We start from the raw sequence: 24,979 nt of genomic DNA on the forward strand, positions 1-24,979 counted from the left end.
TATCTGTGGGCTAATTTCAATAATTTACATCTGAGGAGCAGTTGCCAATTTTTATTCATACTGTAACCTAAGGAACTAAAAGTTTGTTATATAACAAACTTTTTAATATAGGATAGAGTTTGTTATTTTGTCTACAACTAATCTATTCTTCCTACTGTGCCCCCCGTTGTTTGTGAAGTAAATACCCAATCTAATCTAAAGTTTAGTCTGATAGCAAAAAAGAGCCCCTCAGGACAAGTTCAGTCTCTTAGATAAAAACGCTCAGTCTTGCAGACAACATCCCTCCAGCCGCTTCTCTCCCTAAGATGAGACAGCTGTACTGCTCACATGCTCTAGACTAGAGGCAGAGGGGAGCAATTTACGATTCTTGAATACAGGTTGCTTCCCAACCTGTCGTCAGGCTCCTCTAGTCTCCAGCACAGAAGTTGGCCCTGGTAAACTTTTGGTCCATTCTTCTTTGGTTGGACCCATGTTTCTGCTCAGGGTTCAGGGACAGAAGGTCTCGTCGTATCTCCTGCTGGCACTAAAGATAGTTCTAAGGCCTGACTTTGATCCTACCACTTCCTGGCACAGATGATCCATCCTATGGCCATGGCTAAAGGGCCATGCTGCTAGTCCAGTGCTTTCTGTCAAGTTCTCCCAGCATGTGGTGTGGGTCAGTCTGCAAAGTGCACATCTACCTTCCTCCCAGAGTTGCAAAGAAGGGCTTGAAGAAGTCCCACCTCTCTTTACTATGTGATATACATATATATATATATATATATATATTTTTTTTTTTTTTGCTGAGGAAGATTCACCCTGAGCTAACGTCTGTGCCAGTCTTCCTCTATTTTGTATGTGGATTGTCATCACAGCACGACTGATGAGAGGTGTAGGTCCGCCCCTGGGATCTGAACCCATGAACCTGGGCTGCCGAAGCAGAGCGCGAGAACTTAACCACTAGGCCACGGGCTGGCCCTTACTTTGTGATATTTTTATCTATCTGACACATTACCTGCTCTAGATTGAAGTCTGGAGAATAGAAATTGAGACCCCTGTGGGGTTTTTTTTTTTTCTTTTGGTGAGGAAGCTTGGCCCTGAGCTAATATCTGTTGCCAATCTTTCTCTTTTTGCTTGAGGAAGATGGTCACTGAACTAACATCTGTGCCTATCTTCTTCTATTTTTTGCATGTGGGACCCCGCAACAGCATGGCTTGATGAGCAAGTGTGAGTCTGTGCCTCAGATCCGAACCCAAGAACCTGGGCCACGGAAGTGGAGCACGAGAACTTAACCACTACACCACCGGGCCAGCCCTAGAGACCCCTGCTTTTGACCACTTCACACGATACTTTGTCTCTTTCATCTTTCTCCTTCCCACAATCCCTCAAGACTGGAAAAGTGAACTTTCCCCTTTTCCTCTTCCTCTTCTACCTATCAAAATTTCTTCTATTGAAAACCCAGTGTTCTAACCTGCTGAACAAGATTTCTCCCATGTTTAAAGAGAAATAAACTTTAAACAGTTCATCAACCACCAGCCTGGTTTGCAAAGCAAAGGATAGAAGCGAAAACTCTCCTTTTGAATTTCAGAACCTAAGATCTCTTCCTGGATTCATCGATGCTCAAGTGAACAAGAGTGAAGGAAGGCTCAGGAGGTCTTCAAAAAGGGAATCACGTTAAAAATTTAAGCTATTAACGTTGCTCTATATCCCACGTCATCCCTCTGTTGCCCCTGTGCACACTCAGATAAATTAAGCATCCCTTAACAGCAAAAGTTAATTTACAGGAAGCATTGACAGAAAAGTAATAGATAGAAATACCAGCGCCTGCCCCCTCCTCTACTTTCCCACTTCTGGCCCCAAGGCATGCTGGGATGGCTGTGGTGCACAGCTAAAGCAAAGATCATTGTTCCTCCTAAACCATGGTTCGGCTTCCAGCACTCAGTTCCGGGAGGAGATTCAGTGGAATTGCACTGAGTCTCAGGGCATCACCTTGACTGAAAGCAGGGAAGCACTTAACACTATGTGAATTAGCCTCCGCCCATGAACAAAACTATATAGTTCCTTTCCCAATGTCCGTCCATCAGAGTGGAACCTGTTTTATAATTCTCTCTCTCCCAAGGCTCTCATAGCAGAATTATTTCCTCCTGAGACTCCGAAAGAAGAGACTCGAATTGTCTATTAGCTCAACTACTTTATCTTACTTAAAAAGACAAGTTTAATAAATCAGAACATGCTTATGGCTGAATCCTGTCTGCCAGTATCATGCTATCTTTAATTCATGAGTGTACGGACGACACGAAATTTCAACAGTAGTATGGCCTTGAGTCTTTTTTTAATCTCTGGGGGAAAATTCCCAGGTACAAATTAAAATCTTATTTCACATTTTTCATCCCTACTTCCAAGTTGATATATTCACATCCAGAATCTTTAGAAATAAAAGAAGGTAAAAGCGATTCATGGTGAGAAGCAGAGGAAAAGAGGGCAAAGTTCAAGTCTACTTTTCTAACCACCCTAGAAAAACCAGATGTTCTCTGAAAAACCACATTTGAGAACATGGTGAGAAGGACATAACAATTTGCAGATGTTGGGGATTGGGGCTGGGACATGGTCCCATACAGAGTTAATAGTTAATGGGGAGAGGAAAAATTTGTTCCTTGTCAGGGTAAGCTGGAAAACACTTCCAGGGGATATGCCTTAGTCCATTTGAGCTGCTATAACAAAATGCCATAGACTGGGTGGCCTATAAACAATGCAAAGTTATTTCTCACAGCCCTGGAGACTGGGAATCCAAGATCAAGTCCACTGGAAGATTTGGTGTCAGGTGAGAATCTGCTTCCCCCCAGAGGGCTGTCTTGTTTGCTGTAACCTCACATGGGGAAAGGAGCAAGGGAGCTCTCTGGGGTCTCTTTTATAAAGGAACTAATCCCATTCACGAGGTCTCTGCTCTCATGACCTAATCCCCTCCCAAAGGCCCCACCTCCCAATACCATTACACTGGGGATTTTTTTTCAACATATGAATTTTGGGGAAACACAAACATTCAGTCCATAGCAGGAAATTGGAAAAAAGAATTCAAATTTGTTAGGCTAGAGTTTTCAAATTCATCATCATTCCAAGAGGTTTTGCTCTGTATTAACAGGGTTGTCACATTGTGAGGCAAGTTGCCCGGCTTCTGTTGAAGTATTCTGTCAAAACATTTAAGCTTCTCACCATCTTTCTCACTAAATCCTTGTGAGAATTATTCAATTTAACCCTTGCAAAGTATTGATTTCATAAAATTTTTGAAAACACAAAACATTTTTAAAGGAAAAATTCTACTTTAATTACCACATATCTCCCCAAGTAACTGAGCTCATTGAAGGCAAGTAAAGAGGTTTGATCATCGCTGGTCAACACTATGTTACACCTGGCATATGGCAGGCACTTGAGAGAAGAAGAAGGGAGAGAGAGAGAGAGAAAAACAAAAGAAAGAACAAAAGAATGGAGAGAAGGAAGCAAGGAGAAAGGAAATAAAGAACAAAGGAACACAGAGGGAAGATGAATAAGTAAATATTAGACAGACATAGCAATGTTTCCTGACTTATACAAAATAGTAAATCTTGTATCAGTTGCTGACAGAGAATACCTCAGGGAGTAACTGAAGGAAAACTGAAAAAAAATAAATATCTTTTAGGCCAGTAGTATTCTGAATATTTGAGAACGGTCAGGTCTGGGCCTGAGGAAAAGTCCTCAGATAGCAGATTTGGCCACGGCAGATCAAATCTCTATACCACGCAGTCACAGGGGTCTTCAACGCCTCGTGTAACTGGGGAACACACGCTGAGAATGTCCAAATAGTCCGCCTGTGCCACAGACACTACAGCTCTGGAAGCTTTATTAATTCACAGCTGCTCTCAGAGCTGATGCTGTAAAACAAAGAGATCTGTACTCTGGGAGGGGTGTGTGTGTAAATATGTGCTCACATAAGTGTATGCAAGCAGAAGGATCAGTCTTGTTTCATTACCTTTTGTGTATAATATTCAGTAACTTTGGATAGCTTTCTTCTGGTTACAAAACTAAAATAATGATTAAGAAATTTTGGAAAATCACACCAAAAAAGAAATAAAAATTATTTATAATGTCTCAAATAAGCACTATTAATATTTTGGTATATATCTCCCAGGATATTTTCTACTAGGATTATACTATGCATAACATTTTATAAAATATTCACATAATATTAATCATCCTGAATATTATTGCCTGCCATGAAGTATATATTCTTCTGCCATGCATTATTAATGCCTATAAGTATTCCCATCATATAGATTCGAGGTCCTTCAATAATACTCTATGGTTGTAAATGTGAGTAGTTTAGATTTTATTTTATGTTTGCTGTTAAATATTAGTGCTCTAATTCACATCCATGATTATTTCCTTAGGGTAAATTTTAGGAGAAAAAATTACTTGATCAAAAGATATTATCACTTAAAATATTCTGATACATATTACCAAATTGTTCCACACAAATGTGTCACTTATTCCCTTCTATAACATGTAAGTCACATTTACCTGAACTATTGCCAACACTGGCTATCATTTTTCCTCAATTTTTCATATTTTAAAATGAAAAAGGTATAGATTTTTATTTTCTTCAATTAATTGTGAGGTTAAATAAATCCTGTTCTTTTTTCATTTTGTATTGCTTTGTTAGCTCATGTCCTAATCACTTTTTTGTTATTTGTGTTTTCATTACTCATTCTTTCATTATTTTTTGTAAAGGCTCTTTATTTCATGAGAATATTCACTTTTTGTTTTTTTTTTTAATACTTTATCAAGTTGTTTTTTATTGTGGTAAGAACATTTCACATGAGCTCTACCCTTTTAACAAAATTTTAAGTGTACAATACAGTATTGTTAACGATAGGCATAATGTTGTGTAGTAGGTCTCTAGAACTTACTTATTTTGCATAACTGAAACTTACTTTTTTTAATTTTTATTCATAATACGTTGACATTCAAGAATTTTGAGTTTTTTGTAGACAAATGTACCAATTACCATTGTTTTTACTTTTAACGGATCATGATTTGAGGTAGAGATCTTATTTTCTTATATTTGATAATGCTTTCAGCTTCACTGTTTAAATAAACTGTTATTTTCCTACTGATTTGAAATTTTACTTTGCCATATATCAAATTCTGATTACAATTAAAGCCTGTGGCTGACATTTTTATTCAGTTCCATTAATCTGATTGTTGGGATTTGGTGGTAATCACATGCTGTTTTGATTACCATGGTCCAGTTTTGATATCAACTACTTGGTAGTGCTATTACACCTTACCCTTCATTTTAAATAAAGAAATGTATACCCTTCTCCCCTTTTTTGTTCTTCCATTAAACTTTTGTATGACTTTAAGTTCCAAAAAATTCTTTGGAAGTACATAATGGAATTGAATTAAGCCTTTAAATTAATAGGATAAAATTAACATCTTTACAATATTCATACTTCCCATCCTGGAACATGATATACATTTATCTAATCAAGGCTTTTATTGTGTCTCAAGTAAAGTGTATTAGCTCTATTTATATAGGTTCTACACTCTTCTTGTTCATTTTATTAGTCCTTGATCATCCAGAAAATATTTTGGGGGGAGCCTTTCATGAACCAGGCAATGTGTTAACTTATTCCTGAAATTCTGCTACTAATGTGAATGAAAACTGTTCTCCACAACGTTTCGTGATCATTGATGATAAATAATATAGCTCTTTATTTTTCTACGTGTATTTTATAAATATCTAATTTCTTGTTAACCTCAATAATTTTGAGTTATCTGGATAGCAAGTCACATTATCTACAAATAATGATAATTTTGCACCATCTTTTTGAATATTTTTACTTCAAATTTGTGTTTCTTTATAGTATTTGGTAATGGATTCCAGAATAGTATAAAGAAGGACATATTAGTAAGCCTAGAATTAATCATAATAATCTTTGTCCCTATGATCAATTTTCATTCTTCATTTTGTGTATGTTTTCTCTGTTTTACTTCATTTTTAATTATGAGAGCTTTGTCAATTTTGTTAGACTTTTTAAGGAAGCAATTTTTGATATTAATCTATAACATGTGAAGATTTTTCAAATTATTAAAGTCTCCCTTTTGCCCTATTATTCATGCCTATGTTCTCCTTAATTTTTATTTTCGGGATTAAAAAACATATTTTTAATAGAACACAATTATTTCATTTTCTTTCTTCCTACTTTAATAAGGAAGGTTTCAAGGTATAAGTTTTTCTATTATTATATGTATGGATGCATTTTCTAAACGGGACAAAATTTTAATTTAAATTTAATTTAATTTTAATTATTTAATTTTTTCATTTAATTAATTAAAAATTAATTTTTTTAATTTAAAGTAGATTTAATTTCTGACCATGAGCTACCAGCCTGTTTGGTGCAAAGAACTTTCTCAAGTCTTTTCTGTGTTAGACTTTACACCGGTGGTTCACAAGGAGTCCACTCCCGGTACTGGGGCCTGTGGAGTTCTCTCCCATATTAATTTTGAGCTCGGACATGAGACTGGCTTTGGCCCCGCGTCAGCAGCCATGATGCGAGCCGAGGGTTGATAAGCATTTGTACACTGGGATTGTCTTCCTGGAACCCAGTCTCCATGCTATGAGGAATTCCAGGCTATTCTCCTAGGAGAGAAGACACACGAAAATCTTATGGAGGATAAGACACCACGTGGAGAACCGAGGTGATCTGGCCAAGCTCCCAGCTTCAAGCAGCTGACACTACATGGAGTAATACACCACCCGGTCAACCAAAAGGATCGTGAGAAAAAAATAAATGCTGTTATTTTAAGCCACTAAGTGTTGAGAATGTTTGCTATGCAACAAGAGAAAACTGACAGTTTTTCTGTTTAAACTTGATCTGACTCACTGATTTTTCTCTTTAGCCAAGTTTCAGAGAAAGCTGCCGAGCAGGAAGATATCTCAGTCTCCACATGTCAAGTACGCCACCACACCAAGAAGGCAGGAATGTCCACAACTAAATGTGGATTGAAGAACCATTTTTTTCTCTTCTGTTTTCTGGTGCTGATGAATCCTTGCATCATTTCTGTATCATTTTGTTAGGGATCCAACAGAAACACAGGGGATGACTTCCTAAATATCGATACTTTCAAAATCCTTGAATGTAATTCTAAATCATATCTCCTTTTGAAAATGTAAGATGTCATGCATAACATTTGACCAAAGATGATTTGCTGTGAGTTATAGATCTCTCTAAATAAATGAGAAATTTGTGTGCCCTCTCCTCAGAAAAATATGTCTGTATGAAGAAAGGAATTATTACAAACAGTTTCAGCAGGTTCATGGATCACCTGATGCAAAATCATGGACTCATTAAGGAAAATATGCGGTGATTTTCAAATATATTTTAGCCAACTAATCTGCCCTCACATAAAAGCTTACTGGGAAGAAAAACAAATAAAACAGAAAAAAACAGAGCTATCATAGTTGAAACCAAGGTGGTGTCTGACAACCCTCCTGTTGCCTCTATCCCTCCATCTACTAACCACCACCACACGTCCCTCACAGAGGGACCACTGTTTTAAAATGACACGATAGAATTTAATACATGCAAGAAAGAGGTAAATACGTGATGGGATGAGAGCCAGGGAAGTTCTGACCCAAGCTAAGGGCAAGTATAGAACAAGAAGAGATTGAATTCATTCAAGTAAACGTAAAAGAAAATACTGTATGAATCACTGTGGACAGAGGTTCAACATGGAATTAAATCATCTGCTGCTTTCAAATAAGTTGGATGACCATTGCACTTACAAATTTTATGTGTCAACTTGACTGGGCCATGGGGTGCCCACATATTTGGTCATACATTATTCTGGGTGTATCCGTGAGGGTGATTTTGAATGAGATTAAAATTTAGGGCCCGGCCCGGTGGCTTAGCGGTTAAGTGAGCGCGATCCACTGCTGGCAGCCCGGGTTCGGATCCTGGGTGTGCACCGACGCACTGCTTCTCCAGCCATGCTGAGGCCGCATCCCACATACAGCAACTGGAAGGATGTGCAACTATGACTTACAACTGTCTACTGGGGCTTTGGGGAAGGAAAAAAAAAAATGAGGAGGATTGGCAATAGATGTTAGCTCAGAACCGGTCTTCCTCAGCAAGGAGAGGAGGATTAGCATGGATGTTAGCTCAGGGCTGATCTCCCTCACAAACAAACAAACAAAAAAATTTAAATTGGTGGACTAAGTAAAGCAGATTGCCCTCCATAATGTGAGTGGGCCTCATCCAATCAGTTGAAGTTCTAAATAGAACAGAAGGCTGGCCCACCCGGAGTAAGAGAATTCTCTTGCCGAACGACCTTCAAACCAGGACATCAGCTCTTCTTGGTTCTACAGCACTTCCAGCCTTCAGACTAGAACTGGGATATGAGCTCTATAGATTTTGGATTTTCCAGCTTTCATAAGCTCATGAGACAATTCCTTATAATAAATCTCTTTATATATATAATACATATAAAGAACCCTGGAGAACCCTGACTAATACAACCACATGTCCCAGTGTGTCCAGGACAGACTAGGTTTATGCCTGTGGTCCAACTGTGAACATGAATAGCTCCCCTTTTCACTCACATATGCATCCAGTGTTTTGTTTTTGTTTTTGCAAAGCAGGGAGAGGTTGTGTTTGCCTGAAACGCATCACAGGCAAGACTGGTGGTGGCCCCAGCTCAGTTTAGAGGGCAGGAGTTGCACCGAGTAAGGCAACCAGCGGACCTTCTGGGGCCCTGGGGATGAAAGCCCCCACGGGTGGCAGTGTGGGCAGGTGACAGGGTTGGCTGGCTGGGAAGAGGCGGCTGTTGGCCCTACCCAGGCTGTTTTTTCCAGGGCCAGTGGAGGCTAGTGGCAGTGTGGCATGATTTAATGCTCCCTCCCAGCCCTGCCCTGCCCCTCGGGCATCTACAGAAGACCCTGGTTCTTACCAGGTTGTTCTAGTGGACGCAGCGGTATCGAGGTGTCTTTGCTCCTCCTCAGGGCAGTATGTTACAGCTTAAGCAAACCCTGCAGCACCAGCAACCCAAGAGGAGAGACACCAGTGAGACGGGACACGCTACTTAAATAACCAAAAAAGAAAAAGATAAGAGTTCTCGTGAACAAAATTCTCAAAATTTTTTTTTTCTCAAAGTTTACAACAATGGCTTAATGGAAATGCTATACCTTAGGTAGAAGGAAACACAAATAGGTTTCACATTCACCTTTTCCTCCACACAAGTGAATCGAAAGTTCTAAAGCCTTAAAATATATCACCATTTTAAGTTCCATCCTATAGGATTATATCTTCACACTTTGGTTCTTTTTCCAATTAATGGTCCATTTGCGGAATGCATATGTAGTTATTTCAGTTCTGTACAACTCATTAGAGAGCCCTCTCAGTAACGGGCTTCACTCCCCTCGGTCTGATGTGAATGTATTCATTAAGGACATACCATAAAATAACTAATAAAGTAAATTTGGAACATTTAAAAAGAATAAAGCACAACTTACTTTCCTTAAAGAAATAATTTAATCTGTTGTGACTGTTTTAAATATTTGAAATAGGGAAGAAATTCTTTACAGGTGGTTTTTATTGTAACTTGGAACTGACTCCTCATTCAAATGTGCATATTAATGTCTAATGCATATCAGAGCAACTCCTGTGGGAAGAATAAATGTGTTAGACTGTGCAAGTATAAAGAATAAACATGAAACCTGGCAGAAGGTCAGATGGGTGGAACTTCCATTCTGTTTCTCTTGCCCTGAGTAATTGCCCAGTTTGCAAGAAACCGTTGTCCCATTTAAATAGCAGGGTTGATCATGATGTAGTCTGACTTGTAGATGAAACCCTATGTAACTGTGTTGCTCATGCAATTCTACTCAATCATTTTTTACTTTTACTTTTCTATTGTTTCAAGGAGGGGCCAGTTTGCACCTTCTTGATTAAAGAATGATTTCTTCAGCAAAACTCTCCTACCTCAGACACGTTGACAGTTATATATTGAGAATAAAAACCCTAGATTTTTCACTGGCAACCAAAAATTAGATGTTTTTTCCTTCTCTACTGACAACAGGAAGTTAACAATAATTAAAAGGAAAATATTGAATAAAACAGTAACTATCCTAGATGCATCCTATAATATGAATTGTATATGACATATTAAAAGCAAGACTAAGTTGTTAATTGACAAATTGTGAGACTGTTCATTTGACCACAAGTACTGTCACTTACAAATAAATAATTCAACTGTGAACCAAGATCTAGAGATACCCTTCACTGCTTTAGACATAACATGGTTACCAAGAAGGTGTCATTTGTAAGGCAAGTTCCCTCAAATTCACACGTGTGCTGTTCCATTAAACTCCCTGTCAATCTAGTCTTATACCCGCATTTAACATTCAAATTCAAACCATACAGACAACAGTAAACAAAACCAGTGTACTATCCTTAACGTGCAATGCTAACAAACTTTTGAAGAAACAACCATTTTCAACTTATCTCTTTCTGGTGTATTGCTCCTGAGCTAAGATAGGTATTTTTTAAATGAGTATTTCAGTATCAGTGATAGGTGATACCACAGCTCTCTTGTTTTCAATATTGCCCAACTCATATATAATTGAAAGAGAGACAGGACATGGAGTTGAAAAAATGATGATGTTATTCTTAGCTACACATTATGATGGTCATAGATAACTGTAATAGTAAAATACCAAAATATATTAAGAATTCTATTAGTTTTATGAAATACACATCGAAACTCAGACTTCAAAAGGTCTGAAGTAGACTATAAATAAATGACATGAAGTAGTTTTCATAGGGAACATATAAATTTGTTTAGGTGAAATTAGGTCTTTAATTGACAGGATGGCAAGTTATAAATAGTCAATTCAAGAGGGTGGAAAGTAATAGGCCATTTAAGACCATTCTCAGACTTTTGAATCTCTAAATTTCTGTTTTCTCTGTCTTACCTCTCCCATCTCCTGCTTCAGCCATTTATAGCAAGGCATCTAGCCTCAAATAGGCTGGCTGGTCATGAATAAACCATCCATCTAGCAATGCATTACACAACCCTCGTATGGAAGCATATTCGTTAAATATTTAAGATATTTATATTCTGTTCTGGCAAGAAGGCTGATTCCTGGATGCAAGATTCAGGGTCACTGGATAAAGGGGAGCCACTCCTGTTATTAGCCAACCGAGGCAAGACAGAATGCAATGGAGAGGCCTTTGTTTAAAAGTAAAAATGATGCATACTAACTTGATAGACTCCTTCCAACCTGTGCTTTAATTCAGTGCATTTGCATCTCAGCCCAAACCAAGTAAGACAACTTATCAAAGCCCTTGCCTCATCAAACGGCAAATTTTAAAAAATTTTTGTACCTCCTTGGTACTGTTTCTCTAAATTTCTAAAACCATTTGTATGTCTCCCATGGGGAAGACAGGTCACTTACTTGATCCCTACTTTCTGTGCTTCTTAGACACCCAAGCCTTCTCTATTTTCTTTGACCCTCAGAGTCCTGAAGTTCTAATAGTCCAATGGCCCTGTGCAGCTTCTGAAGCCAATTTACTAGCACATTCCACCCCCCCCATCATCTTAGGTGAATTTTCCTAAATTTAAAGCTCCTTCATCTCACAAAGCCGTACCATTCCCCTGTCCCACCTACTGCTTTCCCCTTGAGTCTCAACATCCACTAGAAAAAGATTGGATTTGTAAAACCCCTGACTGAAGTTGGTCTATGAAAATTTTGGCCCACTGAAAGAGCCAAATTCACTTCACCTCATCTCTCCTGTACACTTTTTATTGCTTTCCCTTAACTTTCCTTCCTTACTTGGTCCACATTTGTTTACAGCATATGAGCTAGCAGTGATATAAATGTGTTACCAACAAAGAACACATTTCTTTTCATTATTAACATTATCTGCCCCATAGGATTAGGCTCAGATAACTATAAAGTAGAATTATGATATATTCAAGTTTTCAAAAATTATCACCACACTTCTCCTCTTTTGACAAGGGATTGAGTAGAGAGTTTGGCAATTTAAGACTTATATCCAATTAGAGTAGAAACACAGGTATTGCCATACATCAGTGCTGCAAAATACCATTTTTGCAGCCCTATGAGTAATATTATTTTCTAGTAAGCAATCATTTCTTCACTTAATCCCATATTAGATCGTACCTCTATCAATGTTTGTAATGAAGGTGAGCAGTTTGTTTTTGGCCCCAGGACATGCTGTTAGAAATAAAATGTGCAACTTCCACTGTGCCTTTGGGAAGCATTTAGACATCTGTACACTTTACATCGTCTTTCCTATGTTGCCATAGAGAGTATCATCTTGTCTTCTTCTTTGGCAGCTCTGAGATAACATACAAAGCTGGTGTTGAGTTATGGAATGCCATCTGGAGACCCCTCAAAGCGTTCTCAAATATAATTCACTTCCTTTGGAAATATGTATTATCCGTTCTTCCAAAATACAATTTAATTATGCACTTTCATAAAATGTCATCATCCTAGTACACTTGACATTTTTAACACATATTCTATTCCTGTCATCTCTATCAATGACAAATGACAGAATAAAGGCCTCGTTAAAAAATTATATCATCCAAGGCATTTTATATAATTAGGGGCAATTAGAATTTATAAAACATTTAAATGAATTTAGCTTTTCTTTTAAAGCCGATGAAGCTCATAAGAAAGTCAAAGCAAGCACTGGACACTCAATCTATCAATCAAAAGGCGCGATTTGAAGCAGGTGCCAGATGGCATCCTGGCAGCATCACTACCTCACCTTTGACCTTAGACGAGCACCTCATCCTTCCCAAGATTGTTTCTTCATTTGCAAGACTAGAGAACTAAATTACAAGCTTTCTAAGATTCGTTCAGGCAACGAATTCATAACCTCTTAATATTTACTGGGTATCTATATGTCCAGAACTTACTAGATGCTATAAGAGATCTAGACATAGCTCTTATCTTGAGTTGCTAATAGTCTATTTTTGTAAGAAATAGGGAAAACATTAAAGCACAATAAAAGACAATTAATAAACAATTACTGGAGTATTTACTAGAGATTGTGTGGTAGCTAACCTGTGTTATAGAAACTAAGAAAAGGGAGAGATAAGTAACGGAAATCTCTGCATTTAAGTTTAATAAGAGCATCCAGATTCTCTTCAGGTGAACTATAGCCCGCTTTTCTTAGAAAATCTACACCAGATGAAATTATATCCAATTCAACTTGTATCTATTGAATACTTTCTACATAACTAGTTAACTTATTTCAACACAAAATTTTCCTTTCCTATTTTGTTTCATCACTGTTAGTTCTTCTACTAAACTTTGAATCCTCAAAAGCTCTTTGGAATTGTTTTTAGTCCTTTCTCCCTTAATCTAGGAAGTCACTCAGTGTCACCCAGCAACAAAGTAGTGTAGACAGAGTTAGGATTCAGGTTTTCTACTATTTAATTCTCCCCTATGCCCAGTGCCTCTATTACCACACTCTTCTGGGCGAGCTCCCTCTTAACAGTGCTTCCTGCACACTGCCACAACAAGCATCCTCAAATCACCCCTTTCCTGCAAATCCCATCAGACTATACCAGGCAACTCAGGCAGTGAGAAACCTTAGAAATCATCTAGTCTTCTTTCTCTCCACCACCCACAGGCACATCCTGTAGCAACTACAGAATGGCAGCGTCCAGTGCTATTAAGTGATTACTTAGTGCACTGACACTGTCAGGATTTCATCCCAAATTGGGACTTTTCCCACAATCAACCAACATAAATTTTCTCATTTATGAAAATCAAAACCTAATTCCTACCTTAAGAGTTACCATGAGAAATAAATGAAATAGTTTGTGCCTAGTATACAGTAAGTGCTTCATGCTGTATTAACCATGAATTTTTATTCTCTATATGCTGATGCTTTGACATCTGGGGCCCTAATGACCTGGGAGGGACTGCCCTTCTCAGGGTTAGCTAATTCCTAGTGATATCGAACAACTTGCCCATGAGCACAACTTTCACATGCAAATCAGTCAATGCAGAGCCCACACACCCAACCCTCTCTTCATCAGCCTCTCACATTGCAGGCCACTATCCATCTGCCCTAATCACCCTAGGGCCAGGTACCAAACTATTGGGGAAGCTCCTATACCCCATAGCCCACTGAAATCATTCAAACTAGCCAAAGCTAGTCTGCTTACCCTGCCTTGCCTATTCCTTCTCATGGAAACCACAACAAAGGATCTTGCCCATATTTTCCCCTCAGCGTGAGCAACTGACCCTTCTGACTGACACTGGTGCTTCCCTGTGAGGCCCTGTGTTGCGTGCCATGCCTCCTGATTCTAGGGGTCTGGGAATACAATAAACTTCTTCCTTTATGACAATCACTCCCATGTCTCAGCTTCCCATAAAACAAATACATATTAATTTTCCCCTTTCTGACCCTCCCCAAATAATGGATATCCCATCCTTAAACTTCAGCATCCCCAACTGTGACTCCTAGAATTCTCTCCTGCCTAGTAAACTCATAACCAAGACATATTATGTTCTATTTACCTATGGCCTGGCTATCTCCCCTGTCCCTCTTTCAATAGACACATCCAGTCGTGGGTAGAGTTCTACATTTTTCAAATGGTTTTCCCATGTCTCAGGTCGTTTTCCTCCTAGATCTGATGTTCTAACCTACCTTCTAGATTTTTTCCTATGTAGTTTTTCTTTTCTTAGAATAAACAAAACTTGGTTTTAGTCTCAAGTCTAGAAACTTTGTCTGTGTAGGTACTCCAGAACCCTCGTCTTACCTCTCAACACACTCAAAAATGAAAAGGCAGGATTGTGTCAAGAGTGAGAACAATGGATTAAGAAAGACTTGATTTTAAAAACTGAATCCACTGTCTGCAGTTCTTGGACAAACTGCCTCTCCGAGGCTCAATTTTTCACATGTAAAGTGCAGACAATCATACCACCTATATCATAGAGTGCTTATAAACATTAAATGAGATTAACGTATGTAAAGTATCTGATATACAGTATGCTCTAAAAATGGTAGCTCGTATTGCTGGGATTTTAATTGTGGTTGGTATGATGGTAATGTCAGTAGTAGTGATTATTACAAAAATAAGGTCATCACTGAAAATAAACTTTGTAAGCGCCTTTAAAATGTTTATATCTGTCACCTTGGAAAAGTATGGTTCAATATTTGGTTTTAAAATAATGGGCTTTTTTGCATACCTCCATGTAAATTTTTTTTTTAATTTTTTGTTTATTGCAGTAACATTGGTTTATAACATTGTAAAAATTTCAGGTGTACATCATTGTACTTCTATTTCTGCATAGATTACATCATGTTCACCACCAAAATACTAATTACAACCCATCACCACACACATGTACCGAATTATCCCTTTCACCCTCCTCCCTCCCCACTTCCCCTCTGGTAACCACCAATCCAATCTCTGTCCCTATGTGTTTGTTTACTGTTGTTATTATCTACTACTTAATGAAGGAAATCATATGGTATTTGACCTTCTCCCTCTGACTTATTTCACTTTGCATTATACCCTCAATGTTCATCCATGTTGTCACAAATGCCTGGATTTCATCGTTTCTTATGGCTGAGTAGTATTCCATTGTGTATATATACCACATCTTCTGTAAATTTAAAAACAAGTCCAACCATTTAAACATCTATCGTGTGGAGGCAATTCTTTTTGGATCAAACTTATTTTTTAAAGGAAGAGCATCAATTCGTTGGATGTATGCGTTCAGTGTTCATTTGCTTAAAACATGTCTACCTCCAAATATACAACAGAAAAATAAAGATTAAGTTTACATTTGTGTAACTCTGCATAGGTTGACTTTTCTCATGCGTTGTCATTGGATCCTTACAAAAATCTAGTGATATGAGCATAAAAAGAGTGTCATGAGCATAAAAGCATCATTATCACCATTTCACACATGAAGAAGCTGAAGGAGGGAAAAGTAATTAAAATTAGTAGAATGTCTAACTTCATATATAAATGATTTTCATAATAACCGTGACTACTCCACTAAAATGGCTCTTGTCAAGGCCACTTAATACCTCCAAATTAACCAATCCATCAGTTACTTCTACGTCTTTATTTTATTAAAGCATTTGACAAAGTTGACCCCTTCTCTTTTCTTGAAATATTTTCTTCACTTAGCTTATTTGACACTGAATTACATGATTTCTGTTCCCACTTTCTCTTGCTCCTTCTTGGTCTCTTTTTGCTGGATGCATCCCTTAGTCCTGACTTTAAATTATGGAGTAGCTCCGATTTTTCTCTTCTTTTTCTATAATTTCCATTTAGATGACCTCCTGCAGTCCTACTGCCTTAAATATCATCTAAATGTTGGTGACACCCAGACTCATGCTGTAGCCCCAGACCCGAACCCCATGAACTGCAGGCCTGAATATTTACTAACTTACAGTACATCTCCATGGAGGTCTTACAGACACCTCAAAACCTAACTTAGCCAAAACAAGTATATTTATTTCTGACCCCAACTCTAATACCATCTCCTCTCCCAATCTTCTCATGTCTAAAATGATTCCTATCATCCACCCAAAGTCAGAAACAGAGTCCTCATTTTTCCTAACTTCACAGAGCCAATCCTTCAGAAAATCTTGCCTGCTCCAACTGCACAGTATATCCCCAATCTACAACTTCTTCTTTCCACAGCTATCTCTCAGGTTCAAGTTTAATTATTTCTTACTTGGACTACTGAAATACCTTTTCACTAAGGTCTCAGCTTTTATTTTTGCTCTCCTACATTCCATTCCCTATGAAAGAGCTACAGTAACCTTTATAAAACATACATAGATTGTATCACTTATCTGTTTAAACCCTCTAAAGACTTCCCATTATTGGCAGAATAAAGCTGAGCTCATTATTGTGGCTCCAAAGCTCCTACATAATCAGTTCCTTGCCTACCTTTCTGATCACTTCTGGTACAATACTCCTCATTTATCACATTCCAACCATACGAGACACCTTTCTCCGTTCCTTGATCTTGTCAAAATTCTTCCCACCTCAGGGCTTTTTTACAAAAATTCCTCTGCCTGAAATGCTTTCCCCCTATATTTTCAAATGGTTGGGGGCCTCTCATCATTCAGGTCTTTGTTCAAATATATACCCAGGACCTAGTAAGAGCTCAATCAATGTGGGCTGAATCAGTGGCATGAATGAATGAAGTGGCACCCCCTCAGAGAGACTCTGCCTGAGTATCTGAAGTACACCCATCTAGGTATCTGTCTCAGTCATTCTTTAACATTACTATGTTTTATTTTTCTCACAGAACTTATCACTCTCTAGAATTATTTATTTTCAGATTACCTGTTGATTAGCTGCATATGCCACAAAAATGAAATGTCATGAGTGCAGGGATCTTCCCTGTCCTATGCTCGACTGCATCTCCAGTGCCTGGAACAGTGCCCAGTTAAAGGAATATCACAATGATAGCCACTTTGTTGAATGAATAACGAGTGAATAAATAAATGAACCCATTTTTCAGGTGAAGAAAATGTGACTCAGAGAGGTTAAATAAATTTCCTAAGATCATATAGGGCATATAGATTTGTGGCTAAACAAGGATTCCACGCCGAAACTGTTGGACATCAAATTCCTTTCCATTTCCAATATGCCATGGTAGGTGGAACTTGAGATCTGGACAAGATGTGTAGACTCATTTCTCCCTGTTTCTCCTACTAACTATAACTATAAATTCCAGAAATAACACAAGAGGCAATCAAAAGAAAACTCTGAAAGGCGACAAAAGGAAGAAGAACTGGTTTCGGATCCCAGGACTAGAAAAAATAATACAAGGGCAATTTACATGCACACTCTTCTCAACCTAGCAACAGCAGACAGGCTCATTCTTTCCCTCGGTCGTTTGGAAGTCTCTCCGACAGCACCAGGTGAGCTCAGCAACACCCATAAGGGGACGGATAGGGAACCACACTAACAATAAGCTGCCAGAGGAAGTGCTCTCCTCTGCACAGGGCCCGACATGCCCCTCCTTCACCAAGAGATATGGGTAGCTGGAAAGAGGGATCCCGCCACAACCCCACTTGGACCTGGAAGACTCATAGTCCCTGTGGGCTGAGGCTCCTCCCCTCCACCCAGAGACGCCAGCTCCCCAGCCCCAGAAAACCCCTTGAGTCCTCTTGGGCAGCACCAGCAGGGCCCAATAGCAACCACATCAGTAACCGATTAACCAAGTAGACTAGAATAACACTGCAAATGCTCTGAAAGTTAAACTGAACCATAGACCAAAACTGTAGCTAAGGCCTGTGTACTAATCAACAGGGTAACTGCCTGATAAATATGAGATTTAAATAGGATCCAGAGTGTCCTATCAAAATAGATGAGATGTTCAGGATACAATCAAACATCACTCATCATGTCAAGAATCTAGAAATCACAACTTGAAAGAGGAAAGACAATCAAGTGACGCTAACAGCAAGATGAAGCAGATATTGGAATTATCTGACAAGGATTTGAAAGCAGCCATCATAAAAATGCTTTAACGATCAATTACAAATTCTCTTAAAAAACAGATGGAAAAAATAGAAAATCCCAGCAAAGAAAGGTAAATAATAAATATTAACTAAATGAAAATCACAGAACTAAAAATACGATAATAGGAATAATAAACTTGCTGGATGGTCTCAGTAATAGTGGAGACGACAGAGGGTTGAATCAGTGAACTTGAGGAAAGATCAATAGAATTTAGTCAGTATGAAAAAGAGAGAAAAAAAAACAGGAAAAAAAAATGAACAGAGACTAGAAGACTTGTGGGAATATAACAAAAAGTTTCAACATTCATATCATTGGAGCCTCGGAAATCAAGGAGAAAGACAGTAGGGTTGAAAGGGTATTCAAATAAATAGTAGCTGAAAGCTCCCCAAATTTGGCAAAAGACACAAACCTACAGATTCAAGAAGCTACATAAACCTTAAACAGGATAAACCCAAAGGCATTCTTGGCAAAATCCATCATAATTAAACTTCTGAAGTCTAAGACAAAAAGAAAATTTTGAAAGCACTCAGAGAGAAATGATGAGTTACTTATAGGAGAACGCTCATTCTAATGACAGCAGATTCCTCCTATGAAACCATAGAGGCCAGAAGGAAGTAGCTAAATTTCAATATTATGTTTTTTTCCTAAACAAATAGGAAGAATCATTAACTATCACAAACATGTAGATAAATCTCTAGTGCTACTTACCTGGAAGCAATCTAGATCAAGTTGCAGTGTGAGAAGCAGCTCTGTGCAAATCAATGCCTGGAGTTCCACTGGAGGCATCTCTTTGAGGGTCTCCTGGGTCTTCTCTACATGAATTTCTTATTTAATGCATAGCCTACGTGTTATGTCCTTAGCAGGATTTCTAAATTTGAGAAAATCTATCCAACCACTTTCGCTATATGCAGTAACCATCAGAGAGAAACTTAATTTTATTTACATAGATTAGCCAGGAGAGCAAACTCTAGCTTGGTACTTCATGCATTTTATAGATGCACACTCAATTTTCAACATTGTACTAAAAGCTTAAGTTTAGTCTGACCGTGCCTTGCCTCTAAAAATGGACAGGCACTCTAGAAATGGACACGGTATTTATTTTTGTGGATATATATCAAATACAGTTTTCAAATTTCCTTATAAGATTAGAAACCCCATTGAAAGATTGCAAAGGCTCAGTATTTAAATGGTAGGGAACTACTAGGAAAGATAGAGGGGAAAATAAGATTGCTGATTATAGCTTCTTTAAAAGTTACTTCATTGTTTGACCTTAGCATACCATTTTATTTAAAATATGCTTGTTTTATATATACAAAACTTCTTTTGAAATGATTATTAGACAGTTAATAAGTCTTTTGAAGACTAAAGGCAGTCTGTTAAGTATTTAAGGTATTTCAGCTTTGCCTCTGATAGTATATATCCTCAATGAAATGTAACTTGAAAATGGATTTTCTTATCATCCATGAAAAAGTATAAACTTAATCTAGTTTCAATTTCTTTATCTCAATACCCTTTTAATTGACACTTTGCCTCACCTAATGAAAAAGCACTCTCTCCACAATCACAACTATTAGAATCTTATTTTGCCCTTGTCAAGACTAACAGACAGCAAGTTGAAGCTTAAACACTGATAGCTGAAAATCTTCTCATCCAAAAGCCTGTAAAAATCTTCAGTATCTTGACTGAATATATATCTATTATTCTTTATACCTAACTTCAAGAGGATTTAGAATGACAGATAACAAGATTCAAGAAAGTCTTAATGTACTTTAATTCCAGCTTTAGAAGTATTAGGTACTGCGATTTTTTTTCCTTTAAAACATATTTAAATATACAAGAGGAGCTAAAGGTAAGTTATACAGACTTCTTAAAATATACCATTTACTGTCTGTCTTTTTAAAAATAATTCAATTTGTTCACCATCCACGAAAAAAAGTATATCCGCTGGGATATAGCTGAGTGTAACTCTACATTAGCAGCCAAAAGTAATGTAAATCCACAAACAGAGTCCATAAGTTTCTGAAATTCTCAATCTTCCTTTGTTAAATAGCATAAATTATGATACTGGTAGTGAAATCAGAGTTCTACGTGTGATTAGAGAACTTATTAAATAATACGTAACTCATCTATATGATGCAATACCATGCATATATTAAAAATCAGGTCCTCACAGTATACACAAAAGTGGGAAAATGCTTACTCTTTATTGTTAAGGAAAAACAGAATATGAATTGTATTTCTGGAGCATCCAGATTTTTTATATATTTCTTACTCTTGTTTATTGTTTTGTATTCACATAAATTTCAAATATATGCATGTAAACTCTGATAGTAAGTCACAGCTGAGTTTGTATCAGTTTACCCAACTCACCAGCTGCTTTATTTTCATTTGAAATCTATCTGACACTACTCTCGCCTCTAGGAGCGATGATTTGCTTTTAGTCAATTAAGAAGACACACAGAGTTTATTCGTGATGTCACCAAGATGGACAAGTAGGAGATCCCACAAACAGCAACAATTAGACAGCTATCCACAAACAAAAAGAGCTTTGAGAGAGCTCTGTGGTCCACTTAAGAAATTTCAGCAGCACAGTGGAACAAAGGGCTTGAGAATAACTGCCCAGAAAGGGAAGGAAGACAGCTTCGTTTTGCCTGTATCATCCCATCTCCCAAGCTGCATGGCTCAGCAGCAAGACGGAACTTCCCAGCTAGAAAGAGTTCCCTTTGCAGGGGAAGGAAGAGCAGGGTGAGCGACCAGCTTCCTCAGCCTTTCAGGGCACTGCATGAAGGTCCCGCCTTGTTTCCACCCCACCCGGAGACCTGCAAAGCTGAGACATACAGAGATGGCTCAGAACAAGGAAGAAAAGCAGGGGCTACCAGTAGCAGCCACACAGCGGAGCAATCCGGGTTCCCGGTAACCTACTCTGCACACAAACCCAGCTGCTTTTGCCACGGAAGAAAACAAACCCAGCACAGCTGTCATCACCGGCCTCCTCTGCCACGAGCCTGCAATGAACCAGCAGCCAGGGTTGTGCACACTGACAGCCAGGGGCACTGGCTGGTTGGTGGGAATGTAAATTTGTACAGCCACTATGGAAAACAGCATGGAAGTTCCTTAAAAAATTCAAAATAGAACTACCTATGATCCAGCAATCCTACTTCTAGGTATATATCCAAAGATGATGAAATCACTATCTCAAAGAGATATCTGGACTCCCACATTCATCGCAGCATTATTCACAATAGCCAAGACATGGAAACAACCTAAGTGTCTTTGAATGGATGAATGGATTTCAAAATGTGATATATATATATATATATATATATATATATATATATATATATAAACACAATGGAATATTGTTCAGCCATAAAAAAGAAGGAAATCCTGCCATTTGAGACAACATAAATGGACTTCGAGGGAATTATGCTAAATGAAATAAATCAGACAGAGAAAGAGAAATACTGTACGATCTCACTTGTATGCGGAATCTAAAAACATCGAACTCATAGAAACAGTAGAATAGTGGTTGTGAGGGGCTGAGGAGTGTGGGAAATGGGGAGAAGTTGGTCAAAGGATACAAACTTTCAGTTATAAGATGAATAAGTTCCAGGGATCTAATGTACAGCATGATGACTATAATTAACAGTACCTGTATTGTATACTTGAAAGTTGCTTTGAGAGTAGAGCTTTAATGTTCTCACCATAATGACAACAATTATGGTAATTATGTGATGGGAAGGATGTATTAACTAACCTTATTGTGGTAAATATTTCACAATACATACATGTATCTAATCATTGCATTATACACCTTAAACTTACACAATGTTACATGTCAACTACGTCTCAATAAAGCTGGAAAAAAATAAAAGAAGACATACAACTTTGCAAGGTCAGAAGAACAAATAGTTTTCCAATATGGTCATGTTGTGAGTCGATAAATATAGAAACACTTGTTCTTAAGAAGTAAATTCAAATGGTAGCTACAGTTTCAGATATACTTATCTTCAAACAGATGCAACAAAAATCTTCAGAATCCTCCACCATTTCAGATAAAAACTACTAAAATGAGCATGAGTGACAACCTTGACTAGCGGCATCTAAATCATAAGAATCATGTTCTGTAGTAAGAGAATAGAATACAGCTGGGGAAAGTTTGAATTTATGTAAAGAATGGTGCCCTTTTTATGTACAGGTCCTCTGTTACGCACATTCATGATCTTGAAGCTGGGTACCTGAGTGTTACTGTAAATATTCCATATGAGCATGGTTACCCTCCAACTTTGCTCCCAACACAGACACAGATGAAAAGAATAAACTAACTTAGTTCCCATTAGATGTATATGTTGTGTCCAAATGCTTGCTTCACAGAACATGCATAATTATAGCTTATTAACTTGTTGTTTACTTGTCTAACCAAAGGGGTCACTCAAGGTTCACAAGGATTTATGAGCTTGTTTTGCAGGAGAAAAAGAATGCCTTTAAGGAAGTTACAACTACCAGATAACCAGCCCCCCTCCCCCCCTGCACCCCCCACCCCCACCACTGCCACTGCCGCCAAGAAGTCTGGTTGCCCAAGGTCTTATCTAAAGTGAAAGAAACACAGATTTCCCCTTTGTTTCCCCAAAACTCCACCTCCCAAACCCCTTAGCCCTATGAAGACCCCCTGCTTTCTTCCTTTGTTAAGGCAGCTCTGAGAAAGCCTATTCTCCCGCCTTCTCATTTTGGCCAATTCAAATAAACCTTTCTCTACCTCCAAGCACCAAGTGTCTCAGTGACTCGCTTACTGTGCACATTGATCTGAGCTTAAGAGGTTCAGTATAATTCTCATCTAAAGTTTTGATCACAAATGAGAAATTTGTGTTCACAAAATCTAAGTAAATTTCTCACTGCCCAAAGCTGGCAAAAGGCAGAGCTTAGATGTCTCAATATCAATTCTTTTTACTACATAAGACATATTGTGGGATCCAAAATGCCTGAGAGAGTTATAAAGGAAGAATGGGTAGGTGATAGGCTACTCCAGTCATCTACGTATTAGATGAGTAAATAGCACCACCATTCCCCCAGTTGCTCAAGACATAAGTTTTTTATGCTTCTCTTTCCCTCAATACCTTTATCAATCTATGAGCAAGTCTTGTCTACTCTACCTTGAAATCGTATTTCAAATCCTTGCACTTTGCTCTGTCCTTACTACCATCACTCTAGTCCAAGGCATAACCATATCTTTGCTTGGCCAATGCAAGAGACCTGTGACTGGGCTTCCTGAGTTTACTTATGGCCCCTTCTAGTACATTCTTCACATGACAGTCAAAAAATATAAATTAAATAAAATATTGCCACTTCCTACTTACAACTTCTTATTTTGGCTCATACGTAATTCTTATTACTACAAGATTTATCCCCACTTGTGACTCTTCTCAATTTTCTCACCTATTATCTACTTCTCTCCTGACACGCTGACCTTTTTTTGGCTCCTCACATGCAACAAGCTCATCTGTAGATTTAGGGTGTTTGCAATAAACTGCCCCCTCCTCTCAGCATGTTCTTCTACCTGATCTTTGTATAGTTGCCTTCTGATCAATCAATTCCATGCTTCAATGTTACTTTTTCAAAGAGGCCTTTCCTAGCCTCCCAATTCAAAGTGACCACACAAACACTTTTTATCACATCATCCCATTAAATTTTTCTTTGTAACACTTACCACCATCTATTTTAATATTAGTATGTACTTATTACTGACTGAGTCTTGATTGTCTCTCTGTTTCCCCATCAGCATGAGTCTAATCCAGATGAGCAAGGACCTGGCCTCTTTTGTTCACCCCTGTGTCATCAGAACAGCCTGATGTAGAATGAGTGCCCCATAAATAATTGTTGACTGAATCAATGACCTCAATTACCTTTCAGCAACAGAGCCTTCTTTTCTTTTCATCCTATAGTCCCCTTAAAACATGTAAAACTCAGAGGTAGTTCTGATATCTAATGTTTTATCTATCACAATACTTCCTATCATCAGAGTTAGCCAAACTACAATAGTTTTATTCTTGTTATCATTTTAGTATTTTCTTTTCTATGTCTGTTCAGGAAATCCATTTAATCCTCATTAAGGAAAAGTCATCCACAGTCAATGAATAATAATAACTGAGATCAAAGTAGATATATTCAATAACTTAAGCTCATAAATTAATAGATAGTAACTCAATATAGCAATGGCATTTTGAATGTGGGAAGCCGAAATATGGTAAAACAGCTTTAGACACAACACACGCCATCAGCACAATAACACTGCATTCACGGCTCAAAATAAATTAGCAAACAGAATGAATAGCAAGCCAAATGCAAAATAATGAGGAGGAGGGGAGAGGAAAAGGAAGAGAGGAAGAAGGGGAAAGATATTACAAAAAAAATTCAACTATAAATG

At 38.0% G+C, this 24,979-nt stretch overlaps 2 long non-coding RNA genes across 6 annotated transcripts in view; both read right to left on the reverse strand.

Moving 5' to 3' along the window:
- Positions 1-9,048, reverse strand: part of LOC131402646 (uncharacterized) — a 42,132-nt gene extending 33,084 nt beyond the window's left edge. For 4 of the 5 annotated variants that reach the window (XR_009218852.1, XR_009218851.1, XR_009218850.1 and 1 more), the window contains exons 1-2: positions 8,965-9,048; positions 6,391-6,655 (exon numbers count right to left, since the gene is read on the reverse strand). This is a non-coding gene — a long non-coding RNA (uncharacterized LOC131402646). The remainder of the gene's footprint in view (positions 1-6,390; positions 6,656-8,964) is intronic. The other variant, XR_009218849.1, reaches the window with a different exon arrangement.
- Positions 9,042-24,979, reverse strand: part of LOC131402648 (uncharacterized) — a 45,645-nt gene continuing 29,707 nt past the window's right edge. The window contains exon 3 of the long non-coding RNA XR_009218854.1: positions 9,042-9,095. This is a non-coding gene — a long non-coding RNA (uncharacterized LOC131402648). The remainder of the gene's footprint in view (positions 9,096-24,979) is intronic.

This window comes from Diceros bicornis, unplaced genomic scaffold, assembly GCF_020826845.1.
Source record: "Diceros bicornis minor isolate mBicDic1 unplaced genomic scaffold, mDicBic1.mat.cur scaffold_200_ctg1, whole genome shotgun sequence".
NCBI classification, from domain to species: domain Eukaryota; kingdom Metazoa; phylum Chordata; class Mammalia; order Perissodactyla; family Rhinocerotidae; genus Diceros; species Diceros bicornis.